This window comes from Cheilinus undulatus, linkage group 4, assembly GCF_018320785.1.
Source record: "Cheilinus undulatus linkage group 4, ASM1832078v1, whole genome shotgun sequence".
Taxonomy (NCBI): domain Eukaryota; kingdom Metazoa; phylum Chordata; class Actinopteri; order Labriformes; family Labridae; genus Cheilinus; species Cheilinus undulatus.
The window spans coordinates 35594775-35620410 of NC_054868.1; the positions used below are offsets into that span (position 1 = coordinate 35594775).

Sequence of the window (25636 nt, forward strand, 5' to 3'; positions counted from 1 at the left end):
TAACATATCTTACTGATAGTGGCGCTTAGTGTAGATAATCTTTTGACTGGGTATTAGGCCTGACATGTTTTCTTTTGAATAAGAATCCACATAAACTATACTGATATAAACAATACTCTTTAACCCAATTTCTTGTTTGAATATATATTTATATATCATAAGAACTTGCTATGTTGTGCAGATGTCAGTTTCTCCTCTGAATGGCATCCACAGTTATTGGATGAGCCTATCTTATTAGATTGGAAGCATTTTATGCAAAGAACTCCATGTCTTCCTTTTTTTTGTTGTTAAAATCTAATTAAACTGAGGAGGAAATGATTTTAATGATTTTAATTTGGTAATGTTTAACTTTTCTAGGATGGAGCAGAGCAGATGCATCCAAACCTTTCACCCCAAAGAGCCCCTAAGTAAGGATCCAGTGACTGGGGATCCCCACTGTCCCTGAAGGTAGTTAAAGAATATCAGTGTTGCACACAGCTGCACACACTTGCTAACATTCTTTTCCCGGCACTGTAGTAGAACAACACAAAAGAACAAAAGAGCAAAAAAAAACAACAACATTATTTTATCATGTAATTTATTGTAAGAAAGACCAGTAGCAAAAGCAGGCCTGTAAGCCTTGACTTTTACTGTAACTTGGAAATTGTATTTACAATTTCTTCACCTAAACCATTTCTTAAACTACAGTAGTGTTTGTGTGCATGTGGTGTCTGATGAGCCAGTGGGAGGAAGTTGGAAAATCCCATTTAGGAGCTTAGGCACCACTTACTGGTCAAAGACGAGAAGTACACCATACACAGGCTGCCATTTGAAAATGAAACAATTCTCACATCACTGACAAAGAACATATTCATATCACTACATCTGTCCAATTAACTCCCAATAAACATTGTAAAGCACCAGTGTTCATCCCATTGTTCCCAGTCTATGTGATTTATTGACATGGTAAAAGCACTGAAAGGTTATCAACTACCCTCTCTCCTAGGGTCATAGGATTTATTGAAGATGAAGTGCTTTTTATTAGGACTAAGGACCTCAGCACAACTGTGTTTGATCAGGATATACACTATATATAACAAACTCCAAACTGCCATTAGTCATGTCATACTTGCATCAGAAATGAAAATCCTCTTGCGTCGTTGTAACCACATGACAGAATTACAGTTTTCAGAAAAAAGTGACGCAAGTACTGTAAATAAAACAATCTGTCACCAAGTAGTAACCATGTATTTTGTACATCCTGCAACAAAACACCAACATGAAACAAACCAATCAAATCCATTCTGTAGATCAGTGTAGATGTAGTCTTAAGTCTTTATTCCACCAGAATGTCTGTTATGCAAATAACCTGGCCTAAATTTGAAGCTGCAATTAAAAACGTCTTAGCCCTTTTGTCTTCTTATGTTTTTCTTCTTCTGAGATTTCATTTAGTCTGCTCACCTTCAGATCACTCTGAGAAAGTACACAGAACATTAAGATGTCAAATGGGCCATAATTCATCACACTTCTGACACTCTGAAATTATTCATGCCCAATGTCAACTTTTCCCTCACTAATTTTCTCTGTAAAACTTGTGTAAGATCAGAGTTCTTTATGGACTCCAGTGCTCATTTGAAAACTTTTTTTTTATGTGGTAAGCAGTATGATTGTCTTACAGCTGTTAGTGATGTTGCAGAGAAAATCTTAAATCATGGTTTGAAGGCTTTCAGTGTTAACGTGCATGCACAAGACATAGCTACACCAAATCAGATGTATATTACAAATTCACATGCAAACATTTGCTTATAACCAATGTTGTGCATCTTATGTTTTCTTTTAATTGATTGAGCAGGTCATTTGTCAGTCTGAGTTTAGCCACACTTGTGCAAAATACAGCCCTCAGATATACTGGAACACATCATCAGTCATGATACAATCTCGCTCAGGCGACCCCACCTGATAGCAACTGCCCAAGGGTCAGCCGTCTTAATCCAAAGTCATGTGATGGCTTTCTCTGCTGCTTTACTTACTGCTTGGTTGGGCTTCTTTTATGCTACACCTTAGTTCCCCACTGGTTCAGGACTTTGCTGAGCAAGTGTCCTACAAAGCCTCGACCACCAACTTCTGTAGGCTCATAGTGGGTCTTCCTGCCACGGTCTGGACACTCCTGCACCAGTTCTGGTATTATGCCAGCTTCTTTTCATTGGCCTCTTCAGTGTGCTACTCCCATGGTGCTGTAAGTTTCTGCAAGATCAGTTGTTTTGTCACATCAGAGGTGATGATTATGTCTGGCAAAATGTGCTGTGAGGACTTAAGCTGCTTGCCTCCATCGACCTCCAGCTGCCAGTAAGAGGCAACAAATAAGATACCTGTCCTTGCTTTTGATCTTCAGCAGGGTGATTCTCCAGCTCTGATGAAGACTACTGCCTTTTTTTTAAGAGTCTGTGTGTCTCCGTGTGCTGATGGAAGTTTTTATAACCCCAGCAACAGCCTTTAGAACCTGGCTGTCTCCAGTGATAACGACTGTCTCAAAGCCTTTTGAAAGCTGCTGATGAGATGCTCCAAGAGTCCTCCTCCAAAGCAGAGTGGGCAGTAAGATGTCTCATCCTTGCCCCAAGGTTTGCTGGGCTTAGTAGAACATCCCAGACAGCTTGGACAAGGAACTAGGCACAGTGCAAATCTGCCTGGTGTTTGACCAGGTAATCCTACTGTTTGACACTTTCCCATCTCATCCATGCTCTCTGCTGTCTTGGCCCCACAGTCATTCCTCCTCTGGCCTGCTCTTACCTCTTCCTGGACTAGCTGGGGCCTCTTTACAGCATAATAACACACAGTGATCCTTGTGAAAATATAATTTCATTTACAATGAGAGGACAAACACTCTACAGTCCTTGTAACATGCATATGCAGGGAATGCACAAGATGCATTTGTCTCTGAACACAAATTTCACAGTTTTTCTCTTAGAAAAGCTAAAATGATGAGAAAATGAGAAATATGGAAAGTAGAGATCATATTACTCCATGAATTTGAAAACCTACTCCAATAATATCAGTACAGAAGTGTTTTTTTTTTTCACAAAAAAACGCTCAATATCGATGTAGATGACGACGTAATAATAACAGTTGACAACTGTCTGCAGAACTCATCTAAGTCTCACTTTTCCTGCTGACTCAAGCATTTATTTCAGTACAGTGTTGTATGAAAAATAAATACTAGCACAATGTTTTTCATCACAATAGAAATTATTGATGCATACAGCGTTTCCAATTATTCTAGAGTGCAGGAGTACAGAATAATTTGGGCAGCTCAGCGCTTCAGAAAAATGTTAAAATGACAGCATGATACTTAAATCAATGCATGTACGAGGGGGATCTACTAGTGGATGTCTCTTTTGTACACAGATGGTGATTATGAACTTTAAAAAGGAAAAAGAAAATTTAGAAGGCAAATATATCAGGGTGACTGTAAATATACCTGGGTGGCCCACCCAAGTGTAGTCTACAGTATGTATTGGAAACACTGGACACATAAATGAAGACATGTTAGCTTATACTAATATTTACCTGTGGGGAAAATAGCCACCAAAGGGGGGGGGGGGTTAATTACATAATATTATGTTGGTTATATAATGAAATATTTTATTGCTTGTGTTTGTTTAAAAATACAACAAAATATATATTTTTAACATATTTAATATATTTTTTTAAAATAATTTCATACTAAACCCCAGTCAAAGTATGAGAAAAAAGTTGCGATGAGATTATTTTCCCTAATTTTTCAGCCCAAGTGTTAATTCCAATATGTAGAAGGAAAACACAGTTTTTAAACTATTAACAAAAAGTTCAGCTTTTTATGCATAAAGCTCGCATTATTATTATAAGATTTGATCTCTTATTTTTTCTTTCTGGTCTTTTTAAAAATGAGTCCATAAATGTACAAGACAATCTCATAAGAGAACACTGTTTATCCTTTCAAGGCTCCGGTCCTCTACCAGAGATCAGGGAGCTTCAGGGTTTCTGTGCAGTTTCTTAGCAGTTTCTACAACTGTGCTCTTCTCTTTCCTGGACAGAAATCTCAGATGTTGTTTCTGGAATCCGTTGAAGTCACTCTCCAAGTTTTGGGGGTTACATCCCTTAATACTCAAATCAACACTGGTACCACAGTTACCTTCACTCCCCACTACATCTTTAACTGTTCTTTCAACTGTTAGTATTTCTAAAGCTCAGGCTTCTCGTACTCCTTCCTGATGTTGCTATCTCTTGGGATTGCTACATCTGTCACCACTACCCTCTTCTGCTGTATGTCAACCAACACTGTCTGGTTGATTAGCTATCACCAGTTTGGATCTGGAAGCTGAAAAGGATCACTTGAGGTGGTTCAGGCATCTCCTCTTGCTGACTCCCTGTGAAGGTCTTCCAGGCACATCCAACTGGGAAGGGACCTAGAGCTCACAGGAGGAAATACACATCCCTTCTGGCCTTGGAACACCTCTGAATCCCCTGAGAGGAGCTGGAAAACATCTCTAGGGAGGGGGACATCTAGATTGACTTTCTTGGCCTACTATCTCTGTGAATTGGCTCCGTGTAAGCTGAGGAAAAGAAATGAATGGATGGGAAAAAAATGTTAATCAAGAATAATATAAATAGGGATGCAGCAATATCACATTTTTCTGGACCTAGTACAAGTACTTACTTTCAAGCACACCAAAACAGAGTGCAAAAATAAGTACTTGATAATACCGTAACTGTATTTTCATCAGATGTTCTTCATCCTTCCCATGGCAATTTATCAATGCTTAGTTTTCATTCTCCTCTACTTTTGTCATCCTCATTTTTGTTAAAATATCACCATACTGCGGAAATGGTTCCCACTTTGACTGCATAACTTTGATTCATAATGAGAGGCTAACATCATGCTTTAAAATGATACTGAGTACAGTGTCTGTAATGCTTCACAAGTTTGAGTATGAATACGAGTACTTGCGCTTGGTATCAGTATCTGTGTGTCCCTGAATTTAAGGTGATGCACTGTTAAAATAAAGCTAAAATGTACAGGAAAATTAAGTCAAAATGATTTATTAAATTATTTTATGATGTAATCAAAAGAAATAAAGAAGCCCACAGTTGGCGCTGTAGAAAAGCCCTGCTGATGTCCAGCTGTTCAGATCATGATCAAGGCTACTTTAGCTACATTGAGAGGGCCCTGCACAGTGTTTCATGAATATGCATTATAAGAGGTAATTGTTCTTTATTCAGTTAGTATTTAGATTAAGCAGGCAATAACATTTTTATTACATCCCTGTTGTCTGCCTCATCATTAAGCTTTCATACACTTCACAGTAACAGCTGACACCTTCTGGCTGTTTTTCTTTTTTCTTTAAAAAAAAAGGAAAAAAGAAAAATCACCCCTTTCATCAGTCCAAAAAAAAGTAAAAATCCAAACCTGTTACATCAATCTCTACCCCTCTACGCCCTCTACATGCCGCACTCATCCAGTCATGACAGGGAAAGACTGACACACAAAAGCTTAAAAACTCTCTGCTTCGGGACATTTTGATAGGATGAATATGATGCCGGGCCGTTTTCTCGCTCTCACGTCAAAAACAGTGGCAAATTTAGACCGAACACCTTTATCCAACCCTCCTTATTCATATTTATGAGAAGTGAGTGACAAACTCATTGTGTGGTAATTACAGTGTGGTGAACCTTCATTGTCTTTAGATTGGTAGAGACTGAGACATGCTGTGCTTTGGCTTGCTGCACTAATGCAAACCTCTTCCATGTAGATATTATTAGTCACTGTTTGCTTAGCAACCACAACACATGTCTGACATCCTTGTACAACAAAATGTTTTGCCCAGAGTTTATTTTGGCTGCGGGGATTTACAAAAAACTGGAGAAGAAGAAGGCATAGGCAGTGCTTGCTGGAAGTATTAATAGATGTGATGCTGGACGTTGCTTTGCATAAAGTAATGCTGCATTTTTTTGCGCTGTAATATGGTGTCAAAACTGAATACCAAATCTATACAAGAAGCAAAGTTAATGGTATGTGCATATTTAATTTATCATAGAGGAAGATCATACTAATATTTTTGGGAAATGCATACTCCTGCAAATGTATTTATCATGATAACCCTAACCCACTAAAATGAGCCTTTCCATCTGACCTCAAAATCAATTCAACTCAAGAGGTCATGTTGGGATTAATAACCTGCAACTAAACACATCAATAAGCCATGGCTGTATGAAGAAGCGACAGCAATAAGTCGAACCAAAGGAGAGAGAGAGGAAGCAGTTAAAACTTTGAACAGCAGGGGGCACCAGTAATATACAAGCATCAACAGAAAACAGTCAGTGAAAGAAATATGACTCTGCTTTTTATGCACCAGAGGAGGATCAAATTTAGAAATGTCTAAACTGTTTGAAGGACAGAGTGCATTTTCAGGAAGAATTTTACCATCCAATAAGCTTTTTTATTTGTATTCTTTAATAAAGTATATGGTGCTAAAAATACCTGTTGCAGTGATAAATGGAAAAAGGGTTTAACTGGCATGAGAAGTAACAAAGCTTTACACACTGCAAAATGACAACCAGCCTGCCCTTATTCCTCAAAGGAACACAACATGCAATCCTGTGGGAGCTCAGACAACATCAATATATCATCTCAAGTGCCAATTATACTCATACAGGGGACACAAGGCGAAGGAACTCCAGGCTAACAACTTGAAAATCATCAATACAGTAAAAGAACAACTCAACCATAAGTGTTCAGTTAGTTTTCAAGCCGTCCAGTGTTATACGGAAAAAAAATTTTTTTGAAGAGGCCCACAAGTTAGCATGCGATGTGAAAACCAGCTGAAGATGTACAGAGGTATTGTAAGCAAATGTTAGCATTGTTAGTGCTGGTTTGACTTACAGCCGGTGTTGGAAAAAATGATCTCTGTTTTGTAGAAATGTAAAACAATTAATGCAGCCATTATGGAATATCTACACTGAGATGTTAGTTGATGTCACATCTTTGAAATGATACAGTCTAGAGATGCACTGATTGTAGAAATCAGGGCCGATGCTGGTACTGATGTCCAGCAACAATTTAACTGATTGCCAACTCCAATGCTGATATTTTCTGTTTTTCATTTCTTTTATTGGACTTCCACGATACTAATGCTTTCTCTCATGTTGGACCTAAAAAAACAGATCAGAGTTTGTCTAATGGGTTGCATTATTGCCCTGTTGCCTGAATCAGCTGTTTAGTGTGCATTAAATTGATGGGATATAACTACTGACATCCATTCACAATTATCTGCTGACGGCTGTAAAAAGGTCCAATACAGGCCTACACAGATGTCCAATGCATCTGTGCATCCCTAATACTATTACAGTTATCTAAATGATTAAAACACCATCAAACCTTAAAAAAAAACAAAAATTTGTTGTATAAGATAGGAGCAGGAGAGGAATGAATCCATGAAAATTGCCAAAATGTTGCCAGTGTTACTGCATAATTTAGACAGTATGCAGGAGTGTGCTTGTACTTTTTGATAACTTAAAACAAGACATTACCCGATGTCTGGAATCCAGGAATTTAGTTTTCTGTTGCTATGGTATCAAAACAGGAAACAGTTAGTGTTTTGATTTTTAATATTATCATATAGAAGTTTCTAAATCTGGTTTCAAGACAACACAATTTGTTTTGAATGTTTTTGATGATGTGGTTGCAGACGGTAGCACCTTACACTTAATATAGAAACTGGAATTAGATGCTTTCATGTCTGACTTGGTGAATTTGTCAGTCATACTTTGATGCTCTGTAAAAAGAAATTAGCCATTCTGTTATTTACTTGCACTGTGATCTTATGTAGTACCAAAAACATACTTAGTTTTACATTTATAAACTTGTATACTTTTTTAAAGCTCCTGTGAGGAACGTTTGGTTTGTTTTGATTTGGTGCCCTCTGTGGATAAAGCAATACCTTTTATTTTTTATTCTTATTTATCCTTCATTTTATTTGTGGGTAACCACTGAGACAGAAGTCTCTTTTCCAGGGGTGACCTACAGCAATACAAGAAAAGACATGAACAAGTAAAATAGTTAAATATGGCATGCCCATTATCACACATTCATATTTGCAAACTCATGCCTCTTTCAATGTTTCCATCTAAATCAGTTGCAATTCCTGGCCTTAAGTAGCTCAGACACTAGCTCTGAAAAAAAATTAAATACAAGAGGGCAGCTTTACCCTCAGAATATTACAGAATTACATAATACACATAACAAGTATATATGCATTAGGGACAGACTGATCAACAGCCTGGCTGATTATTGATGCCAATATTAAGCATTATCCGTGTCAGCACTATATCTTGCCAGTGAACGTCAAAATAAATTGATATCAAATGTCCGTTATACAACACAGTCTGATTGACTAGATGTCACATTAGTTTAGCCAATCAGCACTCAAGCCTGGGTGCTACTGACATGGTGAGCTTATGGCATCACTTCCTGTTTTCCTGCTGCTCTGAGCTGTTCGTCATTCTGATTGAGCAGGGGCTAAAGTGTTTAATTTCCTTCAGTTTTTTTATCATGCAGTTTTACTTTAGTCAAATTAAGTACATTTTGTACATCATGATAAATGCATATTGTCCCCAAATATTGGTTATCTGAACTACTTCGATTGGTATCGTATCACCCCTGAACAACCAATACTGGCCGACCCCTGATATGCAGAGACTTTGTAGATTTTGCAGAATAGTGCTTGGTGTTGCAAAAGTTATGTGCAAAAATGCCCTTTATGAATGTAGATGCAATGCATAAAGGACAGATAATAATCCATATGATGAATGATAGCTAGATGTGCAAATCTGCAAAATTTTGACAATCTTAGAAAAGTTGGGTGAAGAGCTGCCTATGTCGAAATTAGATTAAAGTATGCATCAAAGCCGCACTGAAGGAATTTAAGGATTGTTGAAGTTAAAATATATGACTTTATAAATCATCTTATATAGTTCCATAATAGTTTCTGTCCTGGTTGGTGAGTTGCAGTGTCATCTGCTTTGTGGTTACTTGACAATTGTTCCACAAAATGGGTGCCGCAACACTGAAATGGTCTCACCTGTGAGCTCTTTGCTGATTTTGTCCTATACATGTGTAAGTAGTGTTTTTTTCCCCAGCAAAATATTCTGTCCTCTTTTCCCCAAATACATCGCTCATCAAGAATCTTTGCCATGGAAGATCTAGAAAAACGAGCTGTTGAAGCTGTGTGATGTTAAACACTTTATTTGACACCTACCCTGCTGCAGCAGTTCCAGGTATTAAAAATCACTATGAAGAAACAGTCTTGTTGCTGATGGGCTTGTTTGCTTTAGAGGCTCTTTAAAAGATGTTGTTATTAATTTCAGCCTTTTTTTTATAACCAACTAAAAAAACAAAGTATCTTTAAATACACTAATAATCTTACATTTAACCAAATAATATCACTTCAGAAGGACTGTACCCATATTCACACATGAAACTCAGTGCATTTACTGATTTCTTATTTGTTGCATGCAGTAGTTGTCCTTTATTAAATGTTCTTTGCAGCTAGTATCTGTTCTGTAGAGAATATGCATCATATTTATCTTGAATGAATAGATAAAATGATGGACAGAGGCTTTTGTGTTGCACTTATCTCAGTGCATGCATTCCCATTGTTGCACTGATTTCTGAATGGAAACACATTAATGTTCCGGTGTAGTAAAACACGGGGTCTTGTAGCTAAAAAGCACATGTGTCACAATGACAACGATTATCCACATCTCTGCATTCTTAGCTTGAGCCATGGATGTTGCCATAGTAACACGAGTATGTCTTATCAAGTACGGCCCTTGTGATTTTTTTTTTTTCTCCCTGCAACTTATTTAGGCTGTTCACTGTAGGTATGACAACAGGCTGTGGAGTTTGTTGCATTCATTTCCATGTTAATGGAGTTAACAGCCATTGTGTGTTAGCTTAACCTCTGATCCTGCCTTGTCAAACTGTTGTCAGCTAATATTAAATTAGGCTGCTAATAGTGGCTTTTTATGTAAATGATGGAAAAAATGCTTTAAAACTATAAATAGGCGTAATTCAGCTGAGAGCTAATAGGATGGTCTGTGTGATATCAAAACATTTCTGCAGTGGTTAAGTGATCAGACTGTGGAAAGCCATTTGTTAAAGGATAGGCGGATTGTAATCTTTGTCTTTTTGTGTCTGATGATTGCCCAGCATGCACAAAGCAGATTTAAGATCAATGAGAAGTTAAAACATTCCTAATTTCACATGTTTTTCACCAAATTATCCATCAGTATGAGTAAAAACAGTGACTTTAAGCCCCGTGTGACCAGTCTCTAATCTCTGCAGCATTTTGCTTGCATAGCAGAACCACAAAGTGCAGATTTTGTTTGAACTTGGTCGTCACTTTGTAGCACGAACTCGTCACACACTTGCGCTTCCTCTGTGGATAAAAATAATGAGGCCGTTTGATGTGAGACCACTACAGTCTGTAATGAGAGGAATAGACTGTTCAGGACACATGAAAGCTCTTCAGTCCATTTGGACCACGAGCGGCCATTATGGCGCAGGACCGAGACACCGTGGAGGTCTAGCTTGCTGACTTTATCAAGGGGGGGTATGGCATTTAATGATGGAGGCAACAGCTAACACTGTCACCCTTTTAACTTCTCATGGAAGGAAGGGAGAGAGGAAAATTCAGAGGTGTTAAACACAAGGGAGACCTGCAGCATTGGAGGGCACAGTGAATGGGCTATAAGAACAGAAACATGGTCACATTAAAAATGAGTGTGAAACATTCAGGTGCAGTGGGAGATCACAAATGAAGAGATTCTGCTACATAAATTTAAGTCCTTGATTGTACCGGCGCTGCGACTGTTTAAGTGATTGTTCAACTTCAATCATACTTCTGGATTTGTTCATAATGATAATTTCTTTGAGGGTTATTCTCTTTAGGGAAAAAAAATCCTGTTTAACAGCCTACAAAGTGATGAGTCCATAAATTATCTTTTTCTCTCTTGTCCAGAGGCAGGAAGCAGCATGTCTACCTCTCATCATATCAATCTCTGCCTCCTTCACAAGACGCCACTGTCAGTGGTGCCAGCAGAGACACAAACACAGAGAGAGAGGATGAGTAGGAGGAAGCTGATGGTGATGGAAGGATCAGCATCTCTTCATTTATCTGCAGGACGCTGGAGGAAGAGCCCCAGCTGAGAGAGGGGTTAATATTTCTCCAGTCAAACTTCTGGGGAGCATTCTGACTCGTCCCCTCAGTGGTAAGCAACCCAAGTGTCAAGGATCTAGTTAATGGTTAGACTCAGCATCCTGCCACCGGGCGCCATCTTGACTCCATGACAAAGGAAGGCCTGCCTCAGCCTCTGAGGATGCCACAGGCCCATCACACTCAAAGATGGCAGTTCCTGAGCGGTTAATAGTTAACGGACGTGTGGATGCATCAATCCTGAGGGGTGACATGCAGTGTAAATGCACAGACACACAGACGGTGGGAGCCCAATGCTGATGCTGTAAACATATCTTGTTAACAGGAAGCAGACCCTATGCCTGCCACAGCGCTGAGTGACAGGATCACAGATGACTAACAACAACACAGCAGACTCTTTTTTTTCTCCTTCTCCTGTGTGTCCTCACTAAGCATTTAGGCTGCTAATTTTTCAAAGCTGAATGAGGCTTCCTCACCTCTACTTATCTACAATATAGCATTAAAAGGCAAATTAGAGGAGTTGCTTTGCATTTATGCCATTCTTTAAAGGACAAATGTAGCAGTATTTATTTTAAAATCAAGGTATATTGGCACGTAGGTCTATGCAAACAAGAAATTTGTGATTTTCATGCTTACAGTAAACATAAAAACAGAAACAGTTTGATAAACAGTGTTTAAAATAATATGGAATAAAATATACACAAATAATATGCAGAATATTCGTAATAATTTAACATGCATAACGTACATACAGTGCTTAAAAGATTTATTACACCACCTGTCATATTTGTCTCAGAGACCATCCAGCACCATGAAGTGCTTTAATGCGGACTCTTTCATTTTCAGTGAGCTCTCCACGTTTTACCATTTTGAACAGGAATGAGGGATTTCAAACTGAATTCACCCAAATTTGAGCCGGCTCAGTGGGCTTCTCTGAGAAGTCAGAAATTAATCAAGCATAACATTCAACCACTAAAAGTCATTTTTCTGTTCAGGAATGCAAGTAAATAACTAATTTGACATATTAATCAAGAAATATTAATGGGCTTTACAATTTTTTCAGTTTTTTTGTAAATCAGTAAACTTGAAAATTAATGGATAACAACAATAATTAGATTTTAGCATTAAAATATCATTTGGGTTAAAGAGCTTCTACATATTGGTGTATTAACCATTGCAGAAAGATAAAAAATGATTTTGGTAATTACCAATGCTGTTAATTTAGGGCAGCTGTGGCATTAACCTTACTTTGGTTAGGGTTAGGGTGGTCTAATAAATTTGTTAAGCACTGTTTATATGCATAGAGCCTATAGATTTTGCAGGCTATGTGTTGCAAAAGTTACATGCAAAAATTCCCTTTATGAATGCAGATGTAACGCACAAAGGACAGATAATCCAGATTAAGAATGATAGGTTTGCAGATATCACTTGACGGTCTAATGAAATTTAGATATAGGTGAGCTGTTAATGTGCAAATTAGATCAAAAGCATGCATTAATGCCACAGTAAAGGAACAGTGAGTTGCAGTATCATCGTCTGATTTAAGCCCCTCACTTTCTTTCTTTCAAGGCATAAAAGCCTGTAACATCCTCCAAATCTATGAAAGCAATTAGAAACACTAAAGCCTAAATCACATTGTTAATTCACAGGGTGATTGCTTACAACACAAGACAAGAGACTGTGGTGCCTGCAGTGAGAGATTTGATTTTTAAATGTGTACTGCTGATCTGACTCATACATATGAAAGCCCCCATTTAAAGCACTAAGAATCCCAGGAGGGGGACAGAACCTGTCTCTTTAGGTTTCCAGCACTCGACAGGTTTGAGATCAGAGCCGGCTGCTGTGTGATACACGGCTGCTGCTCCTCAGGCTTGGGAAACATACTGTACTGTATACACCCCTGTGTGACCCCAGCATGGCTCCTATACAGTCAGACAGAGAGAGACGTCACTCTCTGTGCTCTCCTCCTGAGAAAGTGACGGTCCATCAGAAGCTAAAAGCTACTGGGGGTGGAGCGAGGAATAGGGAGGGGAGGGACCTTGACTAACTGGGGTGGGAGGGGCAGAACAAGCAGGCATAGATGGAAGAAGATTTAAATTCCTTTATTTTAAAAGGTGTACAGTTTCAGAAGTTCTGTAGGCAAAGTATCTAGAGACCAACATGCACTGTAAGATATGGCAGCCATCCTGAAAACCTGTTGTTTAGTTAGAATACATTTATGTTGAAAATATAAGCGCCATGAAAAGGGTCAGCAGGTTGTTTGTGGCTCTCAAAAAGACACATAGATCTTGCTGTTTTTGATAAAAAAATAAATTTGGAATACATACATGAAATCCAAAGAAATTCAGAATTTCTTTATGCAGTGATTCCTCGAGTAGGGCCCCTTTAGGGGTTCATAACAATGACACAGCAAGCCCAAATAAAGACAACCTAAATTGTTTTACACCGTGAGCAAAGCATAGCAATTTTTTTCTGATAGGACTATAGGTAAATGAAGGGCTAACAATGAATTAGATGTCACTACTAATAAAACAAAGACAAGAATAATATGTCTTGGGTCATGTCTCCCCCTTGGCTTCACCTATATAATGGTAGGCATTAAAGAGAGAGCCAGATTCCTGCCTTCTGCCACCTGCGTCTTCGCTTCTCTCTTTAGGCCATTTGCCCTGCTTTAAGTCTGTTTCTACAGCATCATAATAAAAGGAACAGATCAAATCTAGTACAAGAGACACTTGATAGTCTTTGGAATCTTTACAGTGAAAAAGAAAGTTGCCTGTATATATTGGCACTGGTGTCATTACATTGAGTTTGGAAATATCTTATCAATATGTCAGATTTTAGCACAAATTTAATATCATCATTCTTGCTAGGGATGGGATTTCACAGGAATTTTATTACTGGAGTTCTCACTTAATACAGAAAAATACATATTAGTTGGAAATTAATCATGAGTATAAAGAAAACATCAACACAGAGCACTGTAGTATGAACAAGACAGTCCTAACTTTATTTGGCCATCACTGTCAACTCCTCCACAGACTAAACTACACTTCTCTAAGACAAAATAGCTAACAGTAACCTATAACTCTATGGAGAAAACTGTCTACTAGTCTGAAGTTACAGTGTCATTACTGAAACGTTGTAAGCAGTCAATTCTGCTTCTTTTTACTCAATACACCTGTCCTGATGGTAGCGTTTACTCCAGTTCAACAAACATATGCTCTTTAAAGCCTTCTCCTACAAAAAAGATTGAAAGTAAGCATATTTCAAGTCCCACTTTTCATGATTAGTCTTCTCCGCTCTGGTGTCCTCACATATGACCAGTGCTAACAGGGCTAACTGTTCATTTGCCTTCTGAGTCATACACCCTTTGACAGTTATCAAAGCTGTTGTAAAGCAATAATTTTTGCTGCAACCTGACATGTTGTACTATGAAAGTCAGAATGGTATGGAGCTATTATTGTTGGAAAACTATTTGCAAATGTGTGCATATCTGTACACAAATCTGCAAATGCATAAATAGATTTGCAAATAGATTTGTGCACGGATCCACAAACGTGTGCACAGGTCTGCAAATGCATGCAATGATTTGCAAATAAGTAAAAAGATTTGCAAATTTGTACAAAGATCCTCAAATACGTGCACAATTCTGCAAATGTGTAGACCAATTTGCAGAATTGCATACATTTGCAGATGTGTGCACACATTTGTGGATTTGTGTACGCATTTGTAACTCTATCCATGCATTTGCAGGTTTGTGTACAGATCTGTGTATGCTTTTGCAAATAGCTTTGCACCAATAATAGCTTCATAGAACCGTGGCTGTTATGCCTCTGTGTGATGTTTATTATTTTCTTTATTCTTATCATTCCTGACAAAGTATATTCAGTCAGAAAAACCTTGAAAGGGGGTTACACATATAATGCTAAATCAGTTGATATATTGAAGCCGAAACAGGTTGTGTGCTGTCAATGAGAAATTATTTGAGGAATGACAGCCACATTGAGTATGGGAATACTCAGGCCCGTCCATAATCTCTACATGATATAGAATAAATGAGTTCTTAACGCCTCCTGTCAAACCTGAACCAAAAAGAGCAAGAAAAACATAAGAAATATGAATACATTAGAACAGAATGTACCAGGGTAAGACAGAAAAGTATAGAATAGAAAGAAAGGATAACAACATTCAACAGAGGGAGAGAGAATTTTAAAAAACAGCATTAAAGCACAAAAACAAAGACAAGGGAATCAAAAGCTCTCCTAGTTTTAAAATCAAACAGAAAACACACTTCTGATCTTAAACCTTTACAAGCAGCCACTGTCTGATTCTCTCTGTGTGATTTAGGTCACTTCTGTTCCTGTCCACAAAATAATGGGGCTCTGTGTTCTCTGTTATTCCTCACTAATGGCTCCAATTCACAACTATCACAATTTTAGCGGGCATTAAAACAACTGTTGCGATCAGAGAGAGGAAGAGTGAGAGGAGAGAGGGAGAGAGAGAGAGAGAGAGCGGGCTGCTAATGCTGAAGTAGCTACATTTTGCATACATTTCATGGAGCTTCAAAGAGCCTTGCTTGATTTGGCTGGTTAATTTAGATGCAGAATACATACTGTAGTTGGCGTTCGAGGTTGGTGTGCACATGCAAATCGTCGCCCTGCTTGACGGCGAGGGGTGCACTGTATGAGCCGAGCATGTTCAGCCCACTCGTTTTTTATACTACTAGTCTTTATGTCCCAGCACTGCCTCCTCTCCCAGGCTCTGATTCCATCTTGGCAATGACAGACACGCATATACACACACACACATAAACACACACTAATACACTTCCTCCTTCACTCACTTCTTTCTCTGAGTGAAACACACATGCGCACAGTTGTCTTCAGACTTCGACACATTCTCTTTGCTCCTCTCTGGGTGAGCCATCATTATCTAGAGAGAGTGCCAGTGTTTGGCCACATTGAGCCTCCTTCCCAGCATTCAACTGAACAGGCGAGATATAGGCTGCTGCTAGTGACACAGCTGTCATAGACTCGCCTCATTACTGCTGTTTCAAATGTCAAAGCACAATAGTAATCACTCATAGCTCCACTGGACATATGGTCGCACTCATATTTATTTTAAAGGAAGAGAGGTTAACTGTTGTGTGTATAGGGTGGTGCTTTATCGATTTAACATATTGTTTCCTCTGCCAGATTGCTGCATTTTAATGTGACAGCAGTTTCTCCGTGTTTGCAACAGGTAATAGCATGATAGACGTTTTCTTCATACAAGCACAAACTTTCTTCAGAGTCATTACTGTCAATCCAGGTTGCAGCTCACAGAGTTCATGATACACCTGAAACTTATTTCTGGAAGTGTTACGGTGCCATTTTTTTCCCTAACCCATACAGATTCTGATACTGAAATTTGAGTATTTTCCAAGTCAGAATCTAGTGTGATTCAAAAATATGTAAAATACTGGCCTAAAGTCTTTGGTTGAAACTGAACCAGGACACTTTACTTGAGTCCAGTATTTCCAAGCATTTGCAGTAAACACATCACAGATTCAGGGAGTGAACGGGAGAAATCTCACACTCCTGAACTATAATTGGCTCATTACCTTGTCAGAGGTGGGGTTTTCTAAACAAACTACTTGGGCTGAGTGGTTTGGAGCTGTACATTTCAATGTGGCACATTTCTTAGTCGCCTTAATTTTAACTTCCGACATGCATCTTTAAATAAAACATGAAGGAATCAACCAATGAAGACTTTTAGCTATACTTCCACTCTGTTGCAAAGCTTTTTTAAGATCTATTTTCAGACTTGTGTGACTTTATTGTAGAGACAGGACAATGGATAGAAGTGGAAACTGGAATAAAGGGTGGGGAATGGCCTCACTTCAAGATAACAGCATCTGTACAAGGAGTGCAGGGAAATATCCATGAGGCTCAGTCAGGCCCAGTTAGGCTTTCCCAGTCCCAAAAGATTAGGTTGCTTACTTCTATATTAAATAAATATTCTGAGTGTGCTAAGTGTGTTCACACAGAAAAATTTAAAAAATGTAGTTTACTAATGGTGTACTCAAAGCTAACATTAGCATCTGCTAGTTAGCTAATGTTCCACTAGCAATCATGGCACATTTTAATCAGGCATTAATGTGTTGGTGTGCATTTGTTTATTGTGTGATTTATTTTAATCTTTACCGTAGAACATTTTTCTGTATAAGATGTCTGGTCAGATTCTTGAAAAGCTGTAAATATTCATAAAAATGTGTCAGCTAATATTAGCTCTGGTATGTTGGGTTGCTGATGATGCTGTTTTAAAAGAGGTCATGTCGGTGCAAAATGCCAGTGCACGATTTGGGACAACACTACCCTGGTAAGATTACTGAAGTTTACCAACAGAAGCATGTGGTTTGTAAAAACACTGTTTGTCTTTGACCCTGGCAAGAGTCTAAATTGACCACAAATAAAAAGAAATCCTTCTCCTTTTTGATAAGCAGTACTTTCTCACTCAGCATTTGCACACTAAATAGTGGAAAAGCATGCATCTTATCAATTGAAAGCCTTGGTACCATGGCCATGCTTTCACTCTATTTTGATGCAATTAGGTAAAGCTCAAGCTGTCCTCAGGTTAATTGACGCCAATTAAGTAGTGAAAAATAATTGCTTTTTAGATCTAGGAGGGACATGTTGCAAACAGTTACTGTGTAAACCAGAGAATAGCAGACCCCAAAAAAGTGAGTTGTATCTAGGATGCAAGGTTATATCTGGCTTTTGATTTTTTTATTGATTCATTTAATTTTTGTTACGGTGTTATGGTGAACATTGTTATAGTGCACCAGATATTTTTCTCACACCATGCAGTCCTGGAGTCCAGTTAATTTATGATACGATACAATACACTATATTCGCCTTTTAGGGAAATTTGTCTTGGACTCCATGTGCTGCACACCAGACAATAACATAATAAATTAGAACTATATTAACAATAATCCACATATCAATAAAAGATGCAACCACATAACCCACATACATTAAACATACCCATGTTGCACAAAAGGGCCCAGTTGTCACTGTGCAACATCCCTCATGGCTGGATAGGACTAGATGTAATTTGATTTTGACCCATTTGCATTGTTGTGGCCAATCGTCACAAGTCAGACCCCAAGATGATTGTTGGAAATGCTTTAAATCAATAATGCATCTAAGACGACCCGTAACCACGACAACACTGGCAAGTCAGAATTTATTTTGCATCTTTGGTCTGGTTTGACATCTTGATCTGACATCAGTGATGTGTATCCTGATACTAACCAATGTTGAACCAGTGGGGCAAGTTAGCAAAATAAGCATAGCTAACAGACATTACACTAGTTAGCTAAGCTAACTGGGGTATTTTCTTGACATGTTATTAAATTTGTACATCAAGTTCCATATGAACAATAGTACATATTTTTTCCGTCGTTGATAAACAGAAAAGTCCTGATTATTTATTTATTTATTTTTTCTTCCAGAACACAAGATGGCTAGCATCACATAGAGTGCTTCAAAGATGTTTTCCTTGACCCGCCTTCCCAACGACATATGAACTTGGACAGACTCTGAAAGAAAGCAGGTAAAGTAATGATGACATACGCTGATTATTGTTGTTTGTCATCCAGGACAGGAGTTCTGTTATGCAGTCATGGTGCCATTTTAAAAGACAAAAAAGTCATGCTGTCATATCTGGCCTTAAGTTGGCATAAATTTTATTTTACTGTTCTGTTTCCTCTGAAAAATTATCCTGTTGCTTTACAAGTCTCTATTTATTCATGTTGCTACATTAAGATTACACCAGTTTTTCTTGATAAGTTAATTTCTTTAGAAAATGACTGAAATCTGAATGTTACCACAGGAAAGCCAGGACTGTTGGACCGTAAATACATTTAGATCTCAATTAAATCACTAAACTGTAAATGTTATCTTTGGATACTGGAGTAAATAAAATGTCCAGATGCATGCCCTCTTAAGGCTTCTTAAGCTTTTGGATCAGTGCATTTATCAGCATACCCGTCTTAGCCAGTATCAGAGGAAAAACTTCATCTATGAATGAATGATTTTTGATAATTGTAAACATTATTCCCAGATTTGCTAAACAACACAGCCTACCCTAAGTCTGACATATATCATTACTGATTGGGCTCATCATTCACTGTTACAGGAAGCTGTAGTAATCTCCCACCAGTTGATCAGGTTAATGATTAAACTTCGTCCTGTTGTTGCTAACAGCTGCTGTCACAGGCAGCCAAACTGTGCTGGACCACAGTCAGTGTTTGTGGCTTGTTATGCTCAGTTATGCAAGTTGCCTTGTAGTGTTGCAGTAGTTGTTCAAAGTCTCTGCTGTTTCCAAATGATAGAGGAAAATGGACCAAAGTATTATTAGTATGCTAGACCAATATGTCATCATCTGAGCTCTGTTCAGGTCTTCTGTCGACTCATACATCCACTTTGTCTTAAAAATAGGGATGCTGTAATACCTGGCAGCACCAATAAAATTGAGAGAAAATAGGCTATTTAAATCATTTTTACAAATATTTTTCCCTAGCATGCTTTATTTAATCAGCAGATGTATCTGCTTTTGGCTTCTAAAATTAGAAAAATATATATTTTTCTTTTTCTTCTTTTGTGTATTTCAATAGTATTTTTTTCATTAAAGTCTTTTAATCTTATGCTTGAAAAAGTTATAAATCATATTGTAGAACATGCATATTGTCTAGCATTATCCTAGCATGTGTTGAGTGTATTGTAACGTCCTCTCTTTAAAGAACAGAAAATTAGTTACGTTATGCGTTTGAAGGAGCATAAGAAAAGCAGTTTATCCTACACTGCCTGTCTTATTAGCATCTCAGAAATATGTTTCTCATATGAATGTTGGACACCCCAGTCTGGTAATATGACAGATAAAATTGATCAAAATAACAACTTTATTTCTCTGCACTTTTTACTGCAAGAAGCACAACCAATTTTTTTTTAACAGCACAAAAGAAATAGTCTCAAAATACATTTAAAATCTATATTTAGGAAAATACAAATAAGGCAATGAACCAAAAAAAACACAAAATTTACAAATATTCTAAGAAGCTAACAACAAAAAAGTGATTTAAATTACTTCAAACAGGTGGTTACAAAACAGATCACTATTAGGGAAATGGAGACTAATTTTCTAGCACTTTTAAAAATAGGAACCTTTTCCAAGAAGATCTGGCTGCAGACTTTTATAGGGACTCTATAGTGAACTGTGGCAATTGTAGACATGTCAGTACCTGACTTTTGTCGTTTTTGAAAAGAAAAAAACTCAATGCTGTTCTTGGTTCTTCCGTTAAAGAAGAAATTTCATCAAGTTCTGATAAAATTGGCACTTTAGCAGCATCCACGCTAATGTCTTCCGACATAATTGCACCCGTCTCTTGTTGCTGCTTGCATACAGGCAGGACTCTGCTGAGCTAAAAAGTACTGCCCCTTGTCGCTAATTGGTCCTGTCACTTTCTAATCGGGCCCAAACAGTTCAGACGGGAGCTTTGCAAGATGGATACACCAGTGAGAAACACAGAAACGGAAGCTTCCATCTGCTATGCAAGGTTAAGGGTGAGGGGGATACAATTGAAAATAACACACCACAAACTAAGGTAAATCCAACAACAGTTAGTACATCACTCCCAGCCCCAGAGTTAAGGTTGCCCCACCATAGAGATCTGCAGCCAGCTGCCTCTCACTGTTTCAACAGATCAAAAATATACTGCCTGTTGACTTTCTTATGCCTATTTCCTTTAAATTTGCACACTGGAGGTCAAGACTAACAGATCTAAAAAAACACCCGTAGACTGTTTGTGTTAAAAAGTTTCATCTTACTTTTATTTAACTAGGAGTATTTCCATCGAGGTTAAAAAAAAATCTCTATTACAAGTGCCACAATACAGTGCTGTAAAAAAAGCTCCTTTGAGATCTTCTCGCCTACTTCAGTTTATCAGACAGTTTCTATTAAAGTGATTTCTTCATTCAACAGGTATGGCAGTAATAAAAAAATATGCTTTCCAAAAAATGTAGTTAATTACAGCACACCATTATTTTCTAATTACTTTTTCACATAGGGCCAGGTTGGTTTGAATGTTTTTTCCCTTTAATAAGTGAATTAATCATTTAAAAACTGCAATTTGTTTTTACTCCTGTTACATTTATCTAATAGTACTTTTTTATGACCTGCAACATTTTAGTTTGATAAATATGCATAGATAAATATGGGGGGGCGGACAATAAGTTTCTCTAATAAACATTTAACAAACATCAGTGTATAACAAAATTACATTGATCGATAAAGCATCAGCATTCAGCGGTGCAACATGCATTCACGGGTCAAAAAATCCTTGACTGTAATTTGTCAATCTTCTGATCTATTATAACCCTTGAGTTTCAGCTGACCCTGTAGGTCAGACACAGATTATAGAGCAAAAATGTTAGAAGCTCTTTTACCAAGGATAGAGTGAGTCAGAGGAATTTCATAAGAGATACAGTGACAGAAATAATATAGTGTATAATAATTAGTGCTGTCAAACGATTAAAATTTTTACTCAGATTAATCACAGGGTTGCTGTGGATTAATCTAGATTAATCATGATTAAAAAACATTCATTTTTAATCTGTATTAATCATGTTTCATTTTGCAAGCTTGGCGACGCATTAGCCTGAGTGCTAGCAGATTCCCAGATGATTCGCATTAATGTGGTATTTTAAGCTGGAAGTGCTTCGGTGAAAGAAAAGTCCTTCCTGCATAATGTGCATAATACTTTGTCGGTCAACTGTTCCATCTTGGGGTTTTTTTGTTCTCTGATTTCCCATCGAGAGGGCCAGCGTGCTGTTTAGCGTCTTCCATATCAAGTTGGTTGGTCACTACCGGATCAACGGACCATTTGCGCATGCGCAGCGGCATGCTTGACGGTAACCCTACTTGGACAAACTGCCCAAAATGCGTTGGGGGATTTTGAGTAAATCTGCGCTGTAGATGGGTTAATTGCATTAAAATTTTTAATCAGATTGATCATGATGATGGATTAATCTGCATTAATGCGTTAATTTCGACAGCCCTAATAATGATATAAAAAAATAGGATTCAGAGTGTTGGTTGGGAGGAAACAGGATGGTTGTCCCTCACGCTGTGTGACATGATCTGATACATTTAGCAGCATCTATGCAGATGATTCTCTGTTTTCCTCATATATGTAATTTTCATTTCATCATGTTGTGAATCAAAGCTAGCATCCCTTTGTTTGATTTTATTTAAGATTTCTTTCCTGATAAGTTCATATTTACTGAAGTGCAGCAGGAAGTGTGTTTCTGTTTCTACCTGGTTCTGTGTGTAAAGCTGTCCTCTCTAGGTAGACAGGTGTGTCTGTGTCTACCTGTTTCTATGTTCAGACTATTATCATTAACCTGCATGCTGGAGCTGCCAGCAGACCAAGACCAGCAGATCTAAGACACCATCTGTAGACTGTAAGTGTGAAAAAGTTTTATTTTATCTTATTAAACCTTTATTTAACTAGGAGTTTTCCCACTGAGATACAAAAATCTTCTTTACAAGAGCCAAGATAGCAGCACAAGAATTCTCATAAAACAAACAACAGTGTGTAAAGAACAAGGATTACATCGATCAACAAAGTGTCAGCATTCAACATGCCCAACATGCATTCACTGGCTAAATGATCCTTTATTGTGGTTTTCAGTCTTCTGGACCGTTAAAACCCTTGAGTTTAAGTTGACCCTGTAGGTCAGACCAACATGACAGAGCAGAAGCGTTTAAAGCTCTTTTACTAAAGACAGAGCAATCAGAGCAATTTCATACAAGATGAATTAGAATGTAGAATAAAGCTACCCATAGTTTTGTAGTCAGTAGAGAGCATAAATAAAAAGGTAGCTCATTCCGTTCAGCCTAATTAAGAAAGAAGATGTACGGGTGCTGGTTTGGCTCAGTTGATAAAGCAGGTGCCCATAAACTCAGGCTGCAGTCCTCAACGCACTGGTTCCCAGTCTCACAGCATGTTCAGTGCATGCCTACCCTTACTCTCTCTATCCCCATGTTTCCTGTCCATCTTCAGCTGTCCTGGCGATTAAAGACAAAAAGAAAAAAAATCTCTAAAAAAAGAAAAGATGTATAAGTGTTCTGTCCCTCTTATGAATAAGGAAGACTGACGAAGTTTCACAAACAAGATAAAATGATGAGCGTGAAGACAGAGGCAAATCTCAGGGTGATGTGATACAGTTTAACATTTTCAGTGAGGATGATGAGCATGAATATCATGGAAAATACTGAACATAGTTTTTATTCTGCTTCATTTGGTTTTATTCTATGCAGTTTTTAAAATCTGTATTAGCAACCTGCCTTTTTAGATATCCTTTGGAACAATAGAAATAGTTTTGGCAGAGAACAGGCAATAGCATTTCTGTCTCATTTAAACTCCAAAGATTAAACTTTTGTTTATTTGATCTAAATGTACAGTGCTTAACAACTTTATTAGACCACCCTAACCCTAACCAAAGTAAGGTTTATGCCACAGCTGCCCTAAATTAACAGCATTGGTAATTACCAAAATCATTTTTTATGTTTGTGCAATGGTTAATACACCAATATGTAGAAGCTCTTTAACCCAAATGATATTTTTAATGCTAAAATATAATTATTATTGTTATCCATTAATTTTCAAATTTACTGATTTACAAAAAAATGGTAAAAATAGTAAAGCCCATTAATATTTCTTGATTAATATGTCAAATTATAGTTATTTACTTGCATTCCTGAACAGAAAAATAAGTTTTAGTGGTTGAATGTTATGCTTGATTAATTTCTGACTTCTCAGAGAAGCCCAGTGAGCCGGCTCAAATTTGGGTATAAAAAGTTGAATTCAGTTTGAAATTCCTCATTCCTGTTCAAATGGTAAAACGTGGAGAACTCACTGAAAATGAAAGAGTCCACATTAAAGCACTTCATGATGTTGGCTGGTCTCTGAGACAAATATGACAGATGGTCTAATAAATTTGTTAAGCACTGTATATGAAAAACTGACTGTGACACTACTAATATAGCATCATCATGAAGTTTACTGTCTTCTTGTTTACAAACACTTGCTCTTTTACACAGCAGTAGCAGCTGCAGAGGAGCAGTGTTATTTTTATCTTGATGAGTATAGGTCGATCATTCACTTTTCTTCTGTTTTTGGTTCTTTCCATCTCTATTGGAAAGTGTCTCTAGATGCTGAATGCTCACCCACTATTCAAACATAGACACAAAGAATACAAAACTGAACTAAAAGCTGCAGTTAGAGAAACATAAATAAAAAGGATGAAGGACGATAAGCTAAAATAAAAAGTCTGCACATAGCTAAAAGTCTTTTCAAAACAAGTTTTCCCTTTTAACACTGAACAATCTTTATTAAATATACTGAGTATAAACTTCAATCAAGTGGATCAAAGCAACAAAAAATATTCTTATGGTAAACCCTTTCACTTTCACCAGTTGCCATGATTAGCTAGCAGCATGTAAGTTAACAAGGACTGGGCAATTAGAATAACTCACAATATTTCCTACTGCAGTTTTCAGATTACAGAAGGTGCAATATTTCTTTAACCTGAAATAAGTGCAAAACTGCCAGTTTGATACAATTTTGCTGCAGAGATGTTATGCTGTACACCAGTGGTTCCCAACCATTTTTTCTTGGAGCCCGCCCCTACTCGTTTTGAAGTCAAGCTGAGACCCCCCAAGACCTGAACAAAAAAATATAGCGTCATATTGTTTCCAAAAATCAACATGCATTTAATTGTTTAATTGATAAAACCCCAAGGAAGCAGCTCTTCACGGGTTTTTCTTACCAAAAGATCATTGTATAAACTGTTTATTAATTGCTTTATCATGATTTTACTTAATATTTGCAATTCTAATCTTGACAACCAGACAAAGCCTTGCTCCCCCCTCACTCTTTGGCGTTCCCCTAGGGGGTCCCGGACCCCAGGCAGGGAACCACTGCTCTACACATCATGCAAACATTAAATGGTCAGTTTTTTCTAGGGTAGTTTGCCGGAAATCCTACTTTAATTGTTGTGTTTTTCTTATTAAAAATAAGAATAACATGAAAATAATCATTTTGTTCAATACAACAAATCATATCCACTTTGTAGTATGAGAAAAAAATAATTGCAACTAGATATGTTTTTCAAAATCATTCAGCCTTAAAGCTAACCATGACTGGCTGTTTGATTCAGACCACTGGCTGTATTTTTATATGGGCAATGTCCCTCTGTGTCTTTTTGTTGTACAAAAGCCACAATACTCTGAGATGATGGATTTACACCCCAGTGGGATGTTCAGTGCCTTGGACATTTTTTTGTATCCATCCCCTGACT

At 37.6% G+C, this 25636-nt stretch overlaps 1 long non-coding RNA gene across 2 annotated transcripts in view; it reads left to right on the forward strand.

Annotated features, from left to right (window-relative positions):
* The window catches only part of LOC121508054, a 46889-nt gene that overhangs the window by 1545 nt on the left and 19708 nt on the right, over positions 1-25636 (forward strand). For both annotated transcript variants that reach the window (XR_005991781.1, XR_005991780.1), the window contains exons 2-4: positions 358-447; positions 11034-11283; positions 18727-18827. This is a non-coding gene — a long non-coding RNA (uncharacterized LOC121508054). The remainder of the gene's footprint in view (positions 1-357; positions 448-11033; positions 11284-18726; positions 18828-25636) is intronic.